Source organism: Pleurodeles waltl, chromosome 7 (assembly GCF_031143425.1).
Source record: "Pleurodeles waltl isolate 20211129_DDA chromosome 7, aPleWal1.hap1.20221129, whole genome shotgun sequence".
NCBI lineage: Eukaryota > Metazoa > Chordata > Amphibia > Caudata > Salamandridae > Pleurodeles > Pleurodeles waltl.
This window is the reverse complement of record NC_090446.1, coordinates 1,494,078,038-1,494,094,848: the sequence shown is the minus strand read 5'-3', so window position 1 is coordinate 1,494,094,848 and position 16,811 is coordinate 1,494,078,038.

The following is a 16,811-nucleotide window of genomic DNA, read 5'->3' as shown; positions in this document are numbered from 1 at the left end:
TGGTAATGTTAAGTAGAGAAATAGCTCAGAGTTAATTTCTGTGCCAGCTGTCTCTTGTACTATCTCTACGGTGCTGTATAAGCGTATCTCAGTGAGCAAACAAATACGGGTCAGAAAAATCATGCATTTTTGCTGTTGCAAATGGTGCGATCGGGCTGTTTGCGACTGTACAAATGCATGTTGTTATGTATGAATTCCAATTCCATGTTACCGAATCGCAATTTGGAATTGCGACTACATACCTAGTCAGTATTATGAAGGGGCGTGTCAAGGGCATCCCTTCCTAATACGGAATCACAGCAGTATGTATAAATGTTTAGTGACCGAAATGCAGTTGCAAAACATTTGCATTTTATCACCTACTTCAAGTAGGTGGTAACCCTTTCACAAACGGGGACCCCTTCCCTTTTGTGAATGCATGCGAAAACATTCTTTAAGAGCAGGCAGTGGTCACACAGGCCGCTGCCTACTCTTAAAAAATGGAAAGAAAACTTTCCACTTTTTTTTTAAACGCATACCATTTTCCTTTAAGGAAAACAGTCTGCACTTAAAAAAAAACAAAAAAAAAACAAGATTGCTTTATTTAAAAGCAATCACAGACATGGTGGTCTGCTGAGCCCAGCAAGCCACCATCCCTGTGATTTTAGCATTTCCTAATGGGTCTCAAATTGTGACCTACCACATGAATATTAATGAGGTAGGTCAATTTGCTAGCCATTGGGAAATGCTACATAAAAATCCTGGAGCTTCAGACATTCAAATAGCGATTACCTATTTGTGATTCACAGAAAACCGCAATTAGGCAGTCGCTGCTCCATATATTGATACATCTGGCCCTCCATCTGTTAGCTAATACAAGACTATACAAGCATATGTATAATTAGTGTTAATATTGGTACATATATAAATACTATCTGACTGAATATAGAACTTTCCGTGTCACTCTATAACTGGCTGAGACAGAGGATCAATGCTTTTAAAAGATGTATGTCAGCTCCTTGCTCGGTGTTATACTATATGTAGTGCTTGACTTAGGGGGTCTGCAAGTGCGTGAGTATGTTTCTAAAACTGAAAAGAACATTTCTCAATCACTTAAGCACAAACCACCATGCTTAACGGCATACCTACAGCATAACTCAGAGATGAGATATTTCTACGAAAACATAGGTCGCAACAAATAGCTTTTAGAGGCCAGCTTGAGTAGACAGTAACAGTTAACAATTAGGCTCTGGATTACTAGGCCTCACCCATGATTAAAGCAGTATTTCTCTGTATACATGACAAGATCTTGACTACATAGCTATATATCTGAGTGAATGTAGGAGTCTACTTGTAGTAGTGCAATGAGATGTTTTAGTACATGTACTGGTATGTGAATTCCTTTTTTAAATAACTGTATTACTGTGTAAATGTGTATGTAAGTGGGTGAACAAATACCGTAGTGCCTATCATAAGGAATATAGAAGTATGTGAGTGTGTCTGAAATTCCCTTTGATACTGCTGCATATATAACAAGTATGTAAGTGAATGTAGAAGTCTCTATGTTGCTATTTCTCTGCTTGAGACACATAATTCACCCATTGGACACATCAAGGTCAGTTCCTTTATGGGTTGTGTACTCTTTGTAGTGATTGGCTTACAGGTCTGCATGAGTAAGACTCTAAAATTAAAAAGTATATTTTTTACTCACTTAAGCACAATCCACCATTAATGATAGCACACCTACAGTATTTCATCAAGGTAAGTTAGTTGAAATAAAACATGTATTTAAGAGTTAAGAAATAGGTTTTACATGCCAATTTGAGTGGCCACTGACAGGACAAATAGACTTTGCACTTCACTCATTATTAAAGCACTATTTGTCAGCATGAATGACAAATTTCTGTCCCTACTAACTTATAAATGGCAGTGCCTGTGTTAGTGAATACAGAGGTATGGAGAGGGGCCAGAATTACTTTAGATAGTGTTCCACATATAAGTGTTTTCTGAGTATGTCAGTGAATGTAGAAGTATCTTGGTTCTCTGTCACTGTCCAAGAAACTCCATCCATCCTTTAGAAACAGGAATGTCAGTTCCTTGGTGAGTGGTGTACTCAATGTAATAATTGGCTTAGAGGTCTGAAAGTGCAATAGGAAGTTGCTAAAATTGAAAAGTATGGTTCTAATCACTTAAGAACATTGCATCATGCTTGATCACATACCGTCAGCATATCACAAAGGTGAGATATGCGCACTAAAACGTGAGCTTGAGACTTGACAAAGGGGTTTTACAGGTCAGTTTCAGTGGCTAGTGACACAGCACAGACAGACCTAAATCAGTGTTTGTGTGGATATATGAAAAGATTGTGACAATACTTGCCTACATATCTGAGTGAAGGTTGGTGTGCACCTATAGTAGGACCATGAGATATTTTAGTACATCTAAGTATGACTCAGTAAATGTATACGTAAGCGGTTGAATAAATACCTCAGTACCTGTATTAGGGAATGCAGGGACATGTGAATGTGTCTGTAATTGCCTTTGATAACGCTGCATTTATATAGTACTTTCTAAGTATGTGAATGAATATAGCACTCTCTCTGTTGCTCTGTGACTGAGTGAGACACAAGGATCCATGCATTGTAAACATAAATGTCAGTTCCTTTGCGAGTGGTATACTAAGGAAATGCTACGGCATTTCATCAAGGCCAACAACTCTCTTGACAGCTCCCAGTCCGGCTTCCGCAGCAATGACAACACGGGGACAGCCCTCCTGGCAGCCACCAATGACCTCAGATTACTCCTAGACCGCGACCACACAGCAACACTCATACTTCTCAACCTCCCAGAAGCATTTGACACGGTCTCCCACAGCACTCTGCGCAGACTCACAACATAGGAATCTGCGGATGAGTCCTCGAATGGATCCACTCCTTCATCTCCGGGAGGACGCAGAGGGTCAGACTCCCACTCTACACTTCCAGACCCACAGGGGTCAAGTGCGGAGTCTCCCAAGGATCCTCCCTGAGTCCCACACTGTTCAGCGTATACATGGCCCCTCTTGCTGCCATCGTCAGAAGCCACGGTATGAACATCGTGTCATATGCTGATGACACACAACTCATCATTTCCTTCACCAAAGACCTGGACACAGCCAAAAGGATCTTCCACTCAGGAATGGAAGCCATCGCAGCCTGGATGAGAGAAGGCTGCCTCAAGCTCAACTCTGACAAGACTGAGCTCATTATCTTTGGAAACGCCACCTCAGCTTGGGACGACTCCTGGTGGCCCACATCCATCTGCACCCCCCCGCACCGATGGAGCACACTCGCAACTTAGGAATCATCCTTGACTCCTCCCTATCCATGACCCTCCAGGTAAACTCTGTCGCCTCCTCCTGCTGGCACACACTCCGCATACTTCGGAAGATCTTCAGATGGATCCCAGCAGACTGTTGCAGGACAGTCACCCACACCTTAGCCACTAGCAAGCTCGACAATGGCAACGCCCTCTAAGCCAGCACCTAAACTAGGAACATCAAAAAACTACAACTCATCCAGAATGTCGCTGCCAGACTCATTCTGGACCTCCCTCGCCGAGAACACATCTCCCAACACCTGAGAACCCTCCACTGGCTACCGGTAGAGAAGCGAATCACCTTCAAGCTTCTCACCCACACATACAAGGCCATACACAATGCAGGACCAGCCTACCTGAACCACTGCATTTCCTTCCACACTCCTGCCAGATCCCTCCGCTCCGCTCCGCCCAGATCGCCCTGGCCACCATCCCTTGCATCTGCAAAACAACTGCCAGAGGACGATCCTTCACCTACACTGCAGCAAAGAGCTGGAACAACCTCCCCCTGCACCTCAGACAAAGCCTGTCGCTCACCATCTTCAGGGAGAACCTCAAGACGTGGCTCTTCGGATGAGGCCCCTCCCCCGCCACCCAGCACCTTGAGACCCACATGGGTGAGTAGCCACGCTTTACAAATACTGATTGATTGATTGTAGCTTTGGGGTCTGCAAGTGCATAGATACGCTATACCAGAAGGGGGTGGGGGTGTGGGGTCCTGGCATGGAGGGGGGTTATTGTGGTTGCTGGGAGGTGGGGGGGGGGAGTCATCTGCAAATGACAGGGAAGAAATTCCCTGTCACTGGTAGTCTTTCTGCCAGGGTTTTCGTGGAAACCCTGTTGGAAAGCCAACTCAAAATACTGCTGGCGTTCTTCTGTGGACCGCCGGGTCGGAGATGCTCATCTCCGGCCCGGCAGGTCCAACCGCCCTGGCGGTATGAGTGGGGATGCCACCATGGCCCTGGTGGTCACAAGACCGCCAGGGTCATATTGAAGGCCAAAGTGTGTGTTACTTACCTATAAATATATAAAACTATTCACAGTACGACAGATAGATCAGCTCAGCTACTTTCAATCTAATACTTTATATTTCATACTCTGTTTTAAACTGACATACAAATATATATTTTACATTTTTTACAATTAAACATAATTCACATACCTGAAAATTGAGTACATTAGTGAAATAATCTTTTTGCCCTTTCAGATAGATTCAATACTCTCAGGGAATACCAAACTAAGCATAAGAATGGGGCAGCACTGTTGAACATAGCAAACAATAATGGCAACCTTTTCAGCTTTGCAGTGTGTGATACTGAAGATGTAAACAAATAAAAATATACCGTTCATTTTTTGCTTTTGTAAGCCCAATTCGGAATGGATATTATGTGTTAACCCTTTCATGCACTTTTCTGAAGAAGCCTAGTATGGTAGGCCTTTATCTTTAATGGAGGAATAATTGTGATCATCGCAATGAATTTGTAAAAAAAAAAAAAATGGGGATCCAAAACATGTTTAGCTTGGTAGTTGTATTACTTCAAGAGTATACTACACATCATTAGCAATGCCTCTGAGAAAAGTAAACCCTTATCATCCAATAATGAGTACAAACCCTTTTAATTTTTACAAAGATAGAATTCTCTCTTTAAGACCCTTCCCAATACACTCCTGGCACAGTGTCCACAGCAACCCACAAGCACCAGTATGTCGCAAGTTTGCAGCTCATTCTGGAAGGGGCATCACACTAGTTGCAAAATCAGCTGCAGCAGGTATCGTTTACTGTACATGTTAAACACCATACCTAAGTCAGCAGTTCAAATTATATTTCTACTACAGCCAATCAAAGAACTACTTACTTATCCTTCCAAGATACCACCTAATTTCACTTACCTGCATATTCATAGTACCCATTAAGAGTATGTTTTTTGTAAACCAGGTACACATCTCCATGTAACTGCATCACATTTCCCAACTCTGCCTCAATTAGATCCTTCTCCTGACTGCTACCACTGCCTCACTTCAAAATGGTTAGAGTGTGGATTGATGGGCACAGCTATGTGTTTTGGGCTAGAGAGGCTGCTAGAAAGAGTGGTACTGATAGAGACTTGGGTTTGGCTAATGTGGAAATTAACTGGATTGGCCAGAGAATGTTAAAGTGGAATTAATTGCTCCTTTCGATTAAAAGCATTGTGGTTTCCCAAGTCCCTGAACTCATGATTGTGCACTGTGGTGGTAATGATCTGGGTACACTGACTGGGGTCAGACTGGAAATCCTGATGAAGCATACCTTTGCACAATTGATGAAACTTTTCCCTCACATTGTCTTGGTGTACTCCAATATACGTCAAAGGCAGAAATGAAAGTAGGCTACTCAATTTTGTTCACAGATTCACAAAGCCAGAAAACCTGTTAATAAAACTGTTTCTGCATTCCTCAGAGACTATAACTTGGGTTGTATACACAACAACAACCTGTGCTTTAATATGAATTATATATAAAGAAGTGCTAGTGTGCACTTCACAGACGAAGGCAACAGAGTTTTTCTTCCAAATCTGAAACTCTGCATCCGGTCTTCTCTGTACTATCACATACTAACAATGAACACAAAGGCTCTAGTTAGAGCAACCCTATTGCCTGAAATTCTTGTTTATTTTCTGTTTACATTTCCTTTTTCTTTTTCAAGATATTTGTGATATATAAGCAATTTTCAATATCAAACACCAAAGATTACTTTTGGAAAAAAGTCTAGAAACGTATGTATGAGTATGTCTGTGACTCCATGTATACGATTTTCAATCAGTCTTTCACTGGTACAACACTATCTCACAAACTCTTTCAGTGGATTCATAAGATTCTCAGTTGGTCTATGAGTGAGTGCTTCAGAATCTCAGTGGATCTGTGAAGGGGTGCAGTAGAGTGTGACTCAGTCTGTACATTGGTGCATGACAGTGTGACTGGGTCTCTGAATAGTGGTACTAGGTGAATAGACGCATTAGGGAGTCAGTGGATCTGTGAATGTGTGCGTGAGAGTGTGAGTGAGATTGGCAATGGGCGTGTGAGGGTGTGACTGGGTGTGTGAGGGTCTGAGTGGATCTGTGAATGGGTGCATGAGGGTGTGACTGGGTCTGTGAATGGGTGCATGAGCGTATGACTGGGTCTGTGAATGGGTGCATCAGGGTGTGAGTGGATCTGCAAATGGGTGCATGAGGATGTAACTGGGTCTGTGAATGGGAGTGTGAGGGTGTGAGTGGATTTGTGAATGTGTGCATGAGGGTGTGACTGGGTCTGTGAATGGATGCATGAGGGTAGGACTGGGTCTGCAAATGGGTACGTTAGGCTGTGAGTGTATCTAGAAATTGGTGTAAGAGGGTGTGACTGGGTCTGCAAATTGGTACATGAGGGTGTGACTGGGTCTGCGAATGGGTGTGTGAGGTTATCAGTGGGTCTGTGAATGGGTGCACGAGGGTGTGACTGGGTCTTAAAATGGGTGCATCAGTGTTAGACCGGACAGCCTTAGGGTGGTCACCCCTAACATTTTTGCCTGCCTCCCTTTACTTTTTGGACACTGTTTTTGCTGGTTTTATGCTCTGCGCACTTTACCACTGCTAGCCAGTGCTAAAGTGCATATGCTCTCTCCCTTTAAACATGGTAACATTGGATAATACCCAATTGGGCTATTTAATTTACTAATAAGTCCCTAGCACTGTGCACTATATGTGCCCAGGGCCTGTAGATTAAATGCTACTAGTGGGCCTGCAGCACTGGTTGTGCCACCCACTTAAGTAGCCCCTTAACCTTGTCTCAGGCCTGTCATTGCAAGGCCTGTGTGTGCAGTTTCACTGCCAATTCGAATTCGACTTGGCATTTAAAAGTACTTGCCAAGCCTAAAACTCCCTTTTTTCTACATATAAGACACCCCTAAGGTATGCCCTAGGTAACCCATAGGGCAGGGTGCTGTGTAGGCAAAAGGCAGGAAATGTTCCTATGTAGTTTACAAGTCCTGGTAGTGTAAAACTCCCAAATTCGTTTTTACACTGCTGTGAGGTCTGCTCCCTTCATAGGCTAACATTGGGGCCGTCCTCATATGGTCATATTTAGTATGGCCAGAATGGTGATATAAAATCCTGCTGACTGGTGAAGTTGGATTTACTATTGCTATTTTAGAAATGTCACTTTTAGAAAGTGAGCTTTTTCCTGCACTTACATCTTTCTGTGCCTTACAATCCACGTCTGGCTGGGTCTAGTTGACAACTCCTTGTGCATTCACTCAGACACACCCCAAACACAGGGTACTCAGCCTCACTTGCATACATCTGCATTTTGAATGGGTCTTCCTGGGCTGGAAGTGGGAGGGTGGAGGGCCTGCTCTCACACAAAGGACTGCCACACCCCCTACTTGGACCCTGGCAGACAGGATTGGACTGAAATAGGACCTGATGCACTGCTAAGCCACTCCATGAAGTCCCCCCCACTTCAAAGGCACATTTTGGTATATAAACAGGGCCTCTGCCCCTTCCAACTCAGACACTTCCTGGAGAAGAAACTTGTAACCAGAACCTGCATCCTGCCAAGAAGAACTGCCTGGCTGCCCAAAGGTCTCACCTGACTGCTTTCTGTGAAGAACTGCTGCCTTGCTGTTGCCCTGCTGCCTTGCTGCTCCCTAGCTGTGGTGAAGAAGTGCTCTCCAAGGGCTTGGATAGAGCTTGCCTCCTCTTCCCTGAAGTCTCAGGACCAAAAAGACTTCTGTCTTGCAACTGGACTCCTTGTGCGGTGAAAATTCGATGCACAGCTTGCTAAAAACGACGCACAGCCCGCCCTGCAGTGAGAAATTCACCGCACGCCGAACCGGATCGACGCAGCCCGACTTCGCAAGGAGAAGATCGATGTGGCGCCTGGGTTGCGACCAGAACTTTGACGCACGGCCCACCGGATCGACGCACAGCTGACCTGGGACGATGCGGCCCAACTTCCGGAGGGGAAATCGACGCAGCACCTGCCATGCGGAAGAAATTTCCACGCAACGCCCACAGGAACAACGCAGCGCTTGTGACTCTGCTCCAAGCCCAGGATTCCATGCACAGACCCCGGGGTGTCTGAAAACCCCACAACCCGAAGAAGATCCACGACCGAGCGCAAGAAATCAACACACAGCCGTCCTTGCATGGAAACAAAACGACGCATCACCATGTGCGGCCTGAGAAATCGACGCACACCCCCTTTGTTTCCACGCTTCTCCTCCCCTGCGGCCCATTGTGGAGATTTTTCACGCAAACCAGGTACTTTGTGCTAAAAAGAGACTTTGTTTGCTTTAAAAAAAGACTTAAGACACTTTATATCACTTTTCAGTGATATCTCTACATTTACTTATTGCATCTTTGAACGTGTTGACCTGCAAATATCCAGATAAATATTATATATTTTTCTAAACACTGTGTGGTGTATTTTTGTGGTGCTATATTGTGTTATTGCATGATTTATTGCACAAATACTTTATACATTGCCTTCTAAGTTAAGCCTGACTGCTCAGTGCCAAGATACCAGAGGTTGGGCCCAGGATAATTTGGGTTGTGTGTGACTTACCCTGACAAGAGTGAGGGTCCTTGCTTGGACAGGGGGTAACCTGACTGCCAGCCAAAGACCCCATTTCTAACAATCAGGGTTTGAGTGGATCTGTGAATGGATGCACGAGGGCATGACTGGGTCTGTGAATGGGTGCATCAGGGAGTGAGTGGATCTGTAAATGGGTGCATGAGGGTATGACTGGGTCTGCAAATGGGTGTATAAGGGTTTGACTGGGTCTGCAAATGGGTGTGTGAGGGTGTGACTGGGTCTGCAAATGGGTGCATGAGGGGATGAGTGAGTCTGTGACTGGGTCTGCAAATGGGTGCAACAGGTTGTGAGTGAATCTGTGATTGGGTGTATGACAGTGTGCGTGAGGGTGTGACTGGGTCTGCAAATGGGTGTATGAAGGTGTGACTGGGTCTCCGAATGGGTACTCAGAGTGGGACTGGGTGAACAGATGCATGATGGTGTCAGTGGGTCTGTGAATGGGTGCATACGGATGTGAGTGGATCTATAATTGGGTTTATTAGGGTATAACTGGGTCTGCAAATGGGTGCATAAAATTGTGAGTAAATCTGTGAATGGGTGCATGAGGGTGTGACTGGGTCTGCAAATGGGTGCATGGAGGTATGACTCAGTCTGCAAATGGGTACATGAGGGTGTGAGTGAGTCTGTGAATGGTTGCATGAGACTGTAATTAAGTCTGCAAATGGGTGTGTCAGGGTGTGAGTTTACCTGTGACTGGGTACATGAGGGTGTGACTTGGTCTGCAAATGGGTGCATGAGGGAGTGCCTGGGTCTGCAAATGGGTGTGTGAGGGTGTGACTGGATCTGCAAATGGGTGCATCATGGTGTTAGTGGGTCTGTGAATAGATGCATGAGGGTGTGCATGGGTCTGCAAATGTGTGCATCAGGGTTTGAGTGATTGTGAATGGGGGGCTTGACAGTGTGAGTGAGTCTGTGAATGGGTGCATGAGGGTGTGACTCACTCTGCAAATGTGTGAATCAGGGTGTGAGTGGGTCTGCGAGTGCATGTGTCAAGGTGTGAGTGGATCTGCAAATGGGGTACATGAGGATGTGACTGGGTCTGCAAATGGGTGTGTTAGTGTGTGACTGGATCTGCAAATGGGTGCATAAGGGTGTGAGTGGGTCTGTGAATGGGTGCGTGAGGGTGTGACTGGGTCTGCAAATGGGTGCATCAGGGTGGGAGTGGATCTGTGAATGGATGCATGAGGGTGTGAGTGTGTCCGCGAATGGGTGCACCAGGGTGTGAGTATGTCTGTGAATGGATGTATGAGGGTGTGCATGGGTCTGCAAATGTGTGTATCAGGGTTTGAGTGACTATATGAATGGGTGCTTGACAGTGTGAGCGAGTCTGTGAATGGGGGCATGAGGATCTGACTGGGACTGCAAATGGGTGCGTCAGGGTGTGAGTGGGTCTGCAAGTGGATATGTCAAGGTGTGAGTGGATCTCCAAAGGGGTTACATGAGGATGTGACTGGGTCTGAAAATGGGTGCGTTAGTGTGTGACTGGATCAGCAACTGGGTGCATGAGGGTGTGAGTGGGTCTGTGAATAGGTGCATAAGGGTGTGACTGGGTCTGCAAATGGGTGCATCAGGATGTCAGTGGGTCTGCAAGTGGATGTGTCAAGGTGAGAGTGGATCTGCAAATGGGTACATGAGGGTGTGACTGTCAATGGACACAGGAGGGTGTGACTGGGTGTGCAAATGGGTGCATATGGGTGTGACTGAGTCTGTGAATGAGTGTGTCAGGGTGTGAGTGGATCTGCAAATGGGTGCATGAGGGTGTGACTGAGTCTGCAATTTGGTGCATGAGGGTGTGACTAGGTCTGCGAACGGGCGCGTGAGGGTCTCAATGGGTCTGTGAATGGGTGCGTAAGGGTAGGACTGGGTCTGCAAATGGGTGCATGAGGGTGTGACTTGGTCTGCAAATGGGTGGGTGAGGGTGTGACTTGGACTGCAAATGTGTGAGTGAGTCTGTGAATGGGAGAGAGAGCGTGTTACTGGGTGTGCAAATGGGTAGATCAGGTTGTTAGGGGATCTGTGAATGCAGATGCAGGTCTGCAAAAGAGTGCATCATGATGTGAGTGAATTTGTGAATGGGTGCGTGACAGTGTGAGTGAGTCTGTGAATGGGTGCGTAAGGGTGTGACTGGGTTTGCAAATGGGTGCTTCAGAGTGTGAGTGGATCTTTGAATGGATGCATGAGGGTGTGGCTGGGTCTTCAAATGGGTGCATGAGGGTGTGACTGCATCTGCCAATGGGTGCTTGAGGGTTTGAGTGAATCTCTGAATGGTTGCATGAGAGTGTGACTTGGTCTGCAAGCGGGTGCATTAGGGTGTGAGTGGATCTGTGAATGCATGCATGAGGATGTGCCTAAGTCTGCAAATGGGTGCATCAGGGTGTAAGTGGATCAATGAATGGGTGCATAAGAGTGGGACTGGATCGGGGAATGGATGCATGATGGTGTTGCTCGGTCTCTGAATGGGTGAGTAAACATTTTAGTGGATCTGAATGGGTGTGTGAGAGTCTGTGAATGTTAGCCTGAAGGTGTGAGTGAGTCTGTCAGAAGGGGCACAAGGGTGTGATTGGGTCTCCATATGAGTGCATAAGGATCTGACTGGGTCTGCGAATGGGTGTGTAAGGGTGTGAGTGAATCTGTGAATGGGTGCAGAATGATGTGACTGGGTCCACAAGTTGGTGCTTGAGGGTGTGACTGGGTTTACGAATGGGTGCCTGTGGGTGTGAGTGAGTCTGTGAATGGGTGCATGAGAGTGTGACTAGGTCTGCAAGTGGGTGTATCAGGGTGTAAGTGGATCAATGAATGGGTACATGAGGGCGTGACTGGGTCTGCAAATGGGTGCATGAGGGTGTGAGTGGGTCTCTGAATGGGTGAATCAGAGAGGGACTGGGTGAGCAGATGCATGACAGTGTCAATAGGTGTGAGTGAGTCTGTGAATGCGTGCATTAGGATGTAACTAGGTCTGCAAATGGGTGCGTCAGGGTGTAAGTGGATCTATCAATGGGTGCATAAGGGTGTCACTGGGTCTCTGAATGGGTGAGTAAACATGTTAGTGGATCTGTGAACGGGTGTGTGAGGGACTGAGTGGGTCGGTGAATATTTGCATGAAGGCGTGAGTGGGTCTGTCAGTGGGTGCGCGAGGGTGTGACTGTGTCTGCATATGAGTGCATAAGGCTCTGACTGGGTCTGCAAATGAGTGTGTCAGGGTGTGAGTGGATCTGCAAATGGGTGCATGAGGGTGTAACTGGGTCTGCGAATGGGAGATCAGAGTGTAAGTTGATCTGCAAATGGATGCGTGAGAGTGTAACTGGTTCTGCAGATGGGTGTGTGATGGTGTGACTGGGCCTGCAAATGAGTGTATGAGAGTGTGAGTGGGCCTGTCAGTGGGTGCATGAGGGTGTGACTGGTTCTTCAAATAGGTGCGTCAGGGTGCGAGTGGATCTGTGAATGGGTGTGTGACACTGTGAGCGAGCCTGCAAATGGGTGCATGAGGTTGTAACTGCGTCTCTGCATGGGTTTGTCAGGGTGTGAGTGGACCTGTAAATGGATGTATGATAGTATGACTGGGTCTGAAAATGAGTACGTGAGCATATAACTGGGACTGTGATTGGGTGTGTGAGAGTTTGATTGGATCTGCAAGTGGGTGCTTGAGGGTGTGACTGGTTCTGTGACTGGGTGCTTGAGGGTGTGACTAGGTCTGTGACTGGGTGTATGAGGGTGTGAGTAAATAAGTGAATGGGTGGATGAGGGTGAACTTAGGGCCTCAAATGGGTGTGTTATGGTTTGAGTGTGGGAGGCTGGCACTCTATGTAGTGTGCAAAACATACACTCTGCAGAGGGTCCAGGCAACCACACATTGGTGTACAGAGGTAAAAACTAGACCACCTAATGCTCTAGTTTTTAAGTTATCTTGGTCGAGCAGTTAGGCTAATCTTGGAGAAGTGCAAAGCTTTTGTTGTACTCACAGTATCAATAAATGAAAGTACACACTCAAAAGAATAACTCGAGACCCATTTACAAAATTATTCAGATTTTTAGAAAACTTTTGAAACCAAGATCATCAATATTGGCTCAGTACTTTTTAAGTTATGAATTTTCAAAATTTAGAAAATGTCTCAGTTCGGTGAGTAATTATGCACTATAGGAAGCAATGGACAAATGCTTTAAAAATGCATAGAAAATCAGGCAATGCATTTACCCGTGTCTCCTCTCGGTTGTACGTTGAGGTCATCAGTGGGCCCTGTGGACCAGCTGGAGAAGTTTGGGCTACTCCCGGTTTCAATGGGAGCAGCTGCAGAAAGTCTTTGGAGGTGGTGCAAGGCCACTGCAGGGGACCACTTGAAAAAGCACTGAACAGTTGGACTTCAAGGTGAGTCCAGTAGGTCCACTTGGAGTGTTGAGGTCACAAGGGGTGGGGGGCCCTTAGAACATAGCTGGATCTTCGGTGCAAAGCGCAGGGCAGCTGGATGCAGAGCGAATCAATGAGCCAGGAGCTGTGTGAGCAAAGGTGCCCTTGGAAGCAGGAAGTAGGTCACTTTGAGGGTCGCTTGCAAGTCAGCAGGAGTACTCTGGTGGGAAGTCCTAGGGTTTTTTTAAGTTCCTTGAATGGGGATTCATCCTGTCCCTTTGGTAGTCCGGGGTGGACTGTCCTTCTGGGTGTTCAATGTTGAGTGACCAGTACCTGGGGCTATTGCACGATTCAGCCACTGGAGGTCAAAGTGCCACCAACCTTGGCACAGTTGCAGGTTCTGTCCTCATGGCTCTTCAGTTTAATTGTGGTCTGGCTGTGGCATTCAGTACCTTGGACAGCAGCCAGTCAGTGATCTGAACTTCATTGGTCATTTGGTCCGGGTTGCTGGAGAGTGATGCCTTCACTCTGAAGGGAGATCTTCAGCAATGTTTAGAAGAATGGAGGTCCTCTGGGGGTTTGCACAGCCTGTCCAATGTCTGAGCAACCCCTCAGCGGTGATTGTTGAGTCCTGCTTGCAGCAGGCAGAGTTTGGTGTCTTTTTTTGAGTGCAGCAGGACTTCAGTTCTCAAGCCTTGGGTCTTCTTTGTTGCTTATCTTCTTGTATTCTTGGAATCTGAAACTCTGGACTAGGGGTGCTCACTAAATACTGTATTTAGTGGGCGTTTAGGGGAGTACTTAGTAGTGACCAATGGGTCATCTTCCTTAGGGTGGCTACAACCACTAAGTGACCACTTCCTGTGGGCAGAGATCACTTCCCTACACCTGATTGGCTATTTTCCTTCCATGCAAGATGGAGAAAAATGAAATGGAGGGGCCACCTCGCGTGCCACACCTTAGGGGTGATGCAAACTGGGGCAGACAACTTCTCCTGTCCTTTGTGTGTTTTCCCGCCGTTGCTCCCACCAAAAGTGGGGGTTTGCAATGGTGCATCCATCTGCTGCTAGCAGCATGCCTGGGGGTTGAGTTTCAAAGGCTGTAATCCTTTTGAAGCTCGCTAGCAGGACAGCGCAATTCCTGAGGAGGAAGATGTGACACCTCCACCAAGGAAGTCCTTTGTTCTCTGGACCCAGAGAGCACAGGCTCTCACCCCAGGGTTTCAGAATCTTGTCTGGTGGTGACAGGGTGGTTGTGACTGGCCAGCAACCATTCCAGGGTAGTTAGCTTTTGCAGGGGCACCTCTAAGGTGGCCCCTGGGTACATTTTGCACTACATCCAATACTTGTACCAGTTTGGATTTATCATTCTGAGTTGTTTGATACCAAACACCCTAGGATTCAAAGTGGTCATCATGTAGCTGTGAAACTCATACTGACTAGTGTCCAGCACACACATGTAAAATGGCTGCTCTGTTCAATTACTATGCCTCAGGTTTGGCAGGGACACAGTAGGGGCATATTGCTCCTCAATCTAGGCCCACACAAGCAGCATAGCGCACCCTGCCTAGGGCTGGAAGGCCTGCCAGAGGGGTGACTTAATTATATTGCATGCAGTATGTAGTGGATAGAACACACACACTGTGGGCCATGCCAGTTTTGCAATTTGGGATTGCCCCAGGACACTCAGCCTGCAATGGCAGTGCTGGCTGCACTTGGATGCATGGTCCCTGAGGGTGGCACAAACTGCTACCCTTAGTACCTCATGCCTTGGGTACCTTAGTACCATTTACTATGGACTTATAGTGGCACCTAAAAGTGTTTCCAATTGTGCCAATGCACCACAACCGTTTATGGAAAGAGATCTGGTCGAGGGAACCTGGTTAGCAGCGGCCCTGGGTGCTATCAACTTTGAAACCACATCAAATATCAGGTAAAAAGTGGGGGCTAGCCATGTCAAAAGAGGCCCTTCCTCACACTCACCTGTGCACCCACTCACATACCCTCTCAGTTACCCATACACTTACTCATGAAACCAGTCACTCACCCATACAGCCATTCACGCACCCATTCACTGAGCCATACACTCATTCACTCTCCCAGTCAACATACATACAGCTACTCATGCAGTAAGTCACTCATTCATTCACTAGTTGATACATACTATCACTCAACTACACAAGCTCTCGTACACCCATTCACCCTTAAAATCAGTCATGCAATTTCTAAAAAGAACCAACCTTTATTTATTTGCTTTTGGGAGTTTTGTGTGTTTTTTGCGCTTTTGAACTATTTTGAATTTTCTTTTGTGTTTTAGTGGTATTTTCTGAAATAAGAACATTACTTGCAATGCAAGCAAAACAATTTGCGTATTCCACAAAAGCAGAAAAACTAAAACAATGTAATTTTTGCATTGTGCACCTTGATTGTTTGCACCAGATTTGGAGAAGCTTGTTCAGCAACACTCAAAACGTTGTCACATTTGCGAAAAACAATCCCGACTTCTGCAAATTCTGGGATTGTTGGAGAAACTCCATAATTATGGCATGCACCAGATGATGGTTCTGGCTGGTCAGAAAATGCACCGGAATCACCTTCCTTCTCCAGCCTCTGTATTTGTGCTCTTACAAGTCAAGTTGAGTGCATTGTGATAAGATGTTTGAACATGCTCGATGTTCAACAACAGTAATTCCACTCACTCCATCTGGACAAAGAGTGCATGTCACCTACCTGGTTATAACATTATAGTAAGGTCACATTTCAGACATGCAATCAGTGAAATTCAGCAGTTATAGTTACCTGAGCTAACTATAACTATAACTTAGGCCCCCACAATGCATTGCTTATGACTTCACATATTCCATCACTCATGACGATGTCATGAGTGATGGTTATGTATGTCTAAAATGTGACCTAACTAAACCTTTTGTATATATATCTATGTATATGTATATATGCATATATATATATATATATATATATATATATATATATATATATATATATATATGCATATATACATATACATAGATACATAGATATATATATAGCTACATTTGATGTTACATAATTATACACCAATATACCACATGTTGACGGGCTTATGACATTAACTGAAGCTCTTAATAAAAGATATGTGAAAAAAACATTAACAAATGTGCTTATCAACTTTGCAAGAATTATCCTTAAATCCAACAATTTTACCTTGAATGGTAAACACTATCTGCAGATACAAGGAACTTCCATGGGCACTCAAATGGCTCCTTCCTATGCAAATATCTTCATAGGCAAACTGGAGGACTATATACTTGCAAATTCTAGCATCAAACCACTGGTATAGCTACGATACCTTGATGAAATATTTATAATATAGAGTGCAGGAAGCAGAGCATTGGAGAAATTTACAGCTTTTATCAACAGTATCCATCCTACCATTAAATTCACCAGCAACAATACTTAAAAGAAGAGTCATCTCCCTTCTCTGGATGTGTTACTCACCATTCATGAACACAAAATTATAACTGATC